The 5,983-nt window shown below is 43.0% G+C and overlaps 1 pseudogene across 1 annotated transcript; it reads right to left on the minus strand.

The window, feature by feature from the left end:
• Window positions 1-2,383: 2,383 nt before the first annotated feature.
• LOC309867300 (programmed cell death protein 7 pseudogene) lies at window positions 2,384-4,570 on the minus strand (annotated as a pseudogene). Its single transcript has one exon. The product of its transcript is annotated as a programmed cell death protein 7 pseudogene (transcript).
• Window positions 4,571-5,983: the final 1,413 nt, after the last annotated feature.

Below are 5,983 nucleotides of genomic sequence, written 5' to 3' on the forward strand. Positions count from 1 at the left end.
TTTTAAGATTATTTGCTCCAGCTCTTTGAAGAATACCAGTGGAATTTTTATTGGAATGGCATTAAAAGTGTAGGCAATTCTTAAAAGAGTATGTGACCACCAAGCTGACACTGCAGAAAATATTAAGGGGTATTCTATAAAAGAGGAAACATTCAAGGAATATCATTGAACAGAAATATATGGAGACAATGTACAGAAACAAAGACTTCAAAGGTAACCATGATATCAATAAAAATGTATCTATCAATTATCACTCTCAATGTGAATGGCTTAAATGTACCCATAAAACAGCACAGGGTTGAAGATTGGATTAAACGACAGGACACATCCATATGTTGTCTACAAGAGACCCATTTTGAACCTAAGGAGATACTGAAAGTGAAGGGATGGAGAAGCATCTTTCATGCCAATTGGCCTCAAAAGAAAGATGAGGTAGCAATTCTCATATGAGATAAATTAGATTTTAAACTAAAGACTGTAGTCAGAGATACAGAAGGACACTACATGATTCTTAAAGGGTCTATTCACCAAGAAGATCTAACAATTTTAAATATTTATGTCCCAATATTGGGAATAGCCGACAACATAAGACAACTATTAATGAAGAGAAAGAGTCATATTGATATGAATACATTAATAGTAAGGCATCTTAAAACTCTCAGTAATAGATCGTCGAAGCAGAAAAGCAATAAAGAAATAAGAACATTGAATGACACATTGGACAAGACACACCTCATAGATATATTCAGATCATTCTTCCCTAAAACAACAGAATATTCCTTCTTCTCGAGTGCACATGGAACCTTCTCCAGAATAGACCACATATTGGGTCACAAATAATGACTTAACTGATAACAAAAGATTGAGAAAAATTCCGTGTATATTCTCAGATTACAATGCTTTGAAACTTGAGCTCAATCACAACGGAAAGTTTGGAAGAAACTCAAACAACTGGAAGCTAAAGACCACCTTGCTTAAGAGTGCTTGGATCAACCAAGAAATCAAAGAACTTAAACAATTCATGGAAACCGATGAGAATGCAGACATAACAGTACAAAACCTATGGGATACAGCAAAGGTGTTCCTAAAGAGGAAAGACATAGCCATGCAAGCCTCCCTTAAAAAAAATGAAAAATCCAGAATACACCAGCTGTCATGGTTCACTAAAGAACTGGACAATAAACCACAAATTAAACCAACTCCACACATAAGAAGGGAAATAGTCAAGTTTAGGGCAGAGATCAATGAAATAGAAACTAAAGATACAGTAGAATGTATCAATAAGACTAGAAGTTGGTTTTTTGAAAGAATCAATAAGATCAATAAACCATTGGCCAAACTAATCCAAAAGAAAAGAGAGATGGCCCATATTAATAAAATTATGAATAAAAAGGGTTAGACCACAACTAACACCAAGGAAATAGAAACAATCATCAGAACTTTTTATCAACAGGTATAAACCAATAAGTTTAGCAACCTAGTTGAAATAGATGCATTCCTGGACAACTATAAACCAATATTGAACCAGGAAGAAATCAACAACCTGAATACACTGATATCTAGTAATGATATTGAAGCAGTGATCAAAAACCTCCCTAAAAACAAGAGCCCAGGACCTGATGGATTTCTTTGGGGATTCTACCAAATTTTCAAAGGAGAAATAATGCCTATTCTTATGAAGCTGTTTCAAAATATTGAAGCAGAAGGAAAACTACCAGACACTTTATGAAGCCACCATTACCCTGATCTGCAAACCAGGCAAATACCCCACCAAAAAGGAGAATTTCAGACCAATATCACTGATGAATATAGATGCAGATTCTCAACAATATCCTAGCATATAGGATATAAGGGCACATTAAAAAGATTATCCACAATGACCAGGTGTGATTCATCACTGGGCTACAAGGATGGTTCAACATTCACAAATCAATCAATGTGAGAGAACAAATCAATAAGAGAAGACAGAAGAACCACATGGTCCTCTCAAGTGATGCAGAAAAAGCATTTGACAAAATCCATCATCCGTTCCTGATTAAAACACTTCAAAATATAGGGATAGAGGGAACATTCTTCAACTCCATAAAAATCTATCCATGAAAAACCCACAGCAAATATCTTCAATGGGAAAAAGCTCGCAGCCTTCCCGTTGAGATCAGGAACACGACAAGGAAGCCCACTCTCAACACTCTTGTTCAACACAGTATTAGAAGTCCTAGCAACAGCAATCAGACAACAAAGTGAAATGAAAGGTATCCAAATTGGCAATAAAAAAGTCAAACTCTCTCTCTTTGCAGATGACATGATTCTTTTTTTTTAAATAAAAATTGTATTTATTCAGCTTTTTGGAAATATAAATAACACAATAGATGACAAAGAACAAAATGAAATAAAACCCTTGACATGATATATGATCGATCATTTCCAGGCACAACAATATTTATTAATGAATATCATAAAATTAATTTAATTTTTATCTGTTTTCCTCCCTGCTTTAACTACATGGGTGCTTCTGGAAGCTTGAGTTTCTAAGTAAACTCCACAGCTATTCCGGCCCCTATAATGTGACTGAGTGAGGTTATGGTCCCACTCCCATAGGGAATAAATGTCTATCAATGGGGATACTGAACCTCTAGACCTCTGGGAACTTAAAAACCATGTGTTTTTGTTAGGATCCTCCTAACACAGGAAAATGCAGCCGTTATCCATTAAAACACAATCTGATATGGGTAGAGGTTTTCCAAGTTCTCTGCAGGACCACCAGACGATTCCACCAAGCTTTTCTGGCAGCCTCGCCTACAGCCTGCAGCCTCTCAAGAGTCACAAACCAAAGATAAGGCATTTCTGACCTTTCCTCCTGGAAGTCACAGAGTTCTCTGGGTAGGGAGATTATGGAGGTTTTGCATCAAGCCTGCCTTCACACTCAGTACCAGGGGAAAGGCTGCTAAGTCTACCCAGTGCACACCTGTGTTGAGCAGACTTACCCATCACACACAAGGCCATTGAGAGTAAATGAACAAGTCACTCTGGACCAAGCCCCTTCAAAACAGAGGCAAATTTGGTGAACCAAGGCCACTGCCTGTTGTAATAACCCCAGTTCACCTAGGTCCTTTCCTGAAGAACCATATTAATCTCCTGATTCAAGAGGCATCTCTGGCCAAGACAGAGCACACAAGGAAAACGTAACTTCTGGGTAGGGCAATGCCATATGGAGTTTGGAGGCTGTGGTTTAGTCTACAGCATAAGAAGATGGTGGCATCACTCGTTTTTAAGAGCTGGAAAGAGCCATGGCTGGACCACAATCTTGGAGCATCTTTACTAATGCAGCTTAATGGCCGTTGCCCAGATGTCGTTGCTGGAGAGCGGGGGAAGGACCCATCCTTGGGGAACGGAGTTGCCTTTGGGATGATCAGATGGCACCAGGTACTGATCCCAATCATGCCTTATCTGGATGAGGGCTGGCAGGGAGTGCTCGGCTTGGAGGTAATACTGTCGGAAGGGCTGCAAGAGGTGAGCGAGTGGGAACTCATCTGGATCCCCAAATAACTTGGACTCAATTTCACGCTTCTGAAGTAAAATCGTCTCTTTTTCTTTCCTCTGTTTCTTTTCTAGTTCTCTTTTCCTCTCTTCCTCTTGTTCTCCTTCCAACATGACTCTGAGAGCTCTCTCTTCAGCTTCATACAATTCAGAGCGTTTTTTAATTAGTTTTCTTAGTCGCTGAAGATGATGCTCGAAAGTCTCATCTGCTGAGGCTGGGGGACAGACACCCTTTCTTGCTGCTGCCTCTTTCCTGAGCTTCCTCAATTTCTCCAAGGCCCGAATAATGTCCACCATTCTTTTGGTGTCTGCTTGTTTTTTCCTCACTTCAGATAAGACACCATCAGCAGCAGCTTTAAGTTCCTGCTCCCGCTTCTTCTCCTCCACCTCCTGCACGCACTTGACCCTCCAAAGGTCAATCTCCTGTTCGCCTCCACTGCCCCGCGGCTTCAGCCTCTCGCTCTGCTTCGCGTTCTCGGGCCCTCTCGCGAAGCCGCAGGTGACGGCGCCGGACCCTCTCCAACCTCCTCCGCGCCTCACCCACATAGGCGGCCTGGGTCAGCAGCTGTAGTCTTTCGGCGAGTTGGGCGCGCAGCGGCGCAGCCTGGGCATGCAGCAGCACCCAGGCCGCGCCATCGGTCTCGGCCTCGCGCAGGGCCTGGCCCAGGTCGCGCAGCCGCCGCACCAGGTGCAGAGCCCCGCGCAACTGTGCGCGCACTTCGCCCATACTGGACCCGGCGGGCGCGCGCGGAGGCACCGGGCAGCCGGCCTGCGGAGGGGTTCCGAACACCGCCTCTAGCCACTGCCGGTCGCGCAGTCGCTGCAGGGCCGCATCCCCAAGCACGTCGGACGGCGGCGGCGCCTCAGGCCAGTGCGGGCTCCAGGGCGGCCCCGGGCCTGGCGGCGGTGGCCGCGACCACTCGCCACCGTCGGTCCCCGGGAAGGGCCGGCACTGGGGTGGCAGCGGAGGCAGGGGCGGTGGCGACACCGGGTAGAAGACACCGCCACCGCTGCGAGAGGCTTCCCCCGACATGATTCTTTATATGGAAAACCCCAAAGACTCCACCCCCAAAGTGCTAGAACTCAGAGAGCAATTCAGGAATGTGGCAGGATACAAAAGCAATGTACAAACATCAGTGGCTTTCTTATACACTAAATGAAAATACAGAAAGGGAAATTAGAGAATCGATTCCATTTGCTATAGCACCAAGAACCATAAGATACCTTGGAATAAACCTAACCAAAGAGGCAAAGGATCTGTACCCGAGGAACTACAGAACACTCATGAAAGAAATTGAAGAAGACACAGAAAGATGGAAGACCATTCCATGCGCTTGGATTGGAAGAATAAACATTGTTAGAATGTCTATACTGCCTAGAGCCATCTGTAATTTTAATGCCATTCTGATCAAAATTCCACTGGTATTCTTCAAAGAGCTGGAGCAAATAATCCTAAAATTTGTATGGAATCAGAAGATACCCCAAATCGCTAAGGAAATGTTGAAAAACAAAAATAAAACTGGGGGCATTGCGTTACCTGATTTCAAGCTTTAGTATGAAGCTGTGATCACCAAGACAGCATGTTACTGGCATAAAAAGAGACACATAGACCAGTGGAACAGAGTAGAGAGCCCAGATATGGACCCTCAACTCTATGCTCAAATAATCTTTGACAAAACAGGAAAAAATAGTGGAAAAAAGGCAGTCATTTCAATAAATGGTGCTGGGAAAACTGGACAGCTATATGTAGAAGAATGAAACTCGACCATTCTCTTACACCATACACAAAGATAAACTCAAAATGGATAAAAGACCTCAACATGAGACAGGAATCCATCAGACGCCTAGAGGAGAACATAGGCAGTAATCTCTTCGATATCAGCCACAGCAACCCTCTTTCAAGATATGACTCCAAAGGCAAAGGAAACAAAAGCGAAGATGAACTTTTGGGGCTTCATCAAAATCAAAAGCTTCTGCACAGCAAAGGAAACAGTCAACAAAACAAAGAGGCAACCCACGGAAAGGGAGAAGATATTTGCAAATGACAGTACAGACAAAAGGTTGATATCCAGGATCTATAATGAACTCCTCAAACTCAACACACACAAAACAGACAATCATATCCAAAAATGGGCAGAAGATATGGACAGACACTTCTCCAATCAAGACATACAAATGGCTATCAGACACATGAAAAAATGTTCATCATCACTAGCCATCAGGGTGATTCAAATTAAAACTACATTAAGATATCAACTTACACCAGTTAGAATGGCCAAAATTAGCAAGACAGGAAACAACATGTGTTGGAGGGGATGTGGAGAAAGGGGAACCCTCTTGCACTGTTGGTGGGAATGCAAGTTGGTGCAGCCTCTTTGGAGAACAGTGTGGAGATTCCTCAAGAAATTAAAAATAGCACTTCTCCATGACCCTGCCATTGCACTCC

This window comes from Mustela nivalis (genome assembly GCF_964662115.1).
Source record: "Mustela nivalis genome assembly, chromosome: 6".
In the NCBI taxonomy this organism is placed as follows: Eukaryota; Metazoa; Chordata; class Mammalia; order Carnivora; family Mustelidae; genus Mustela; species Mustela nivalis.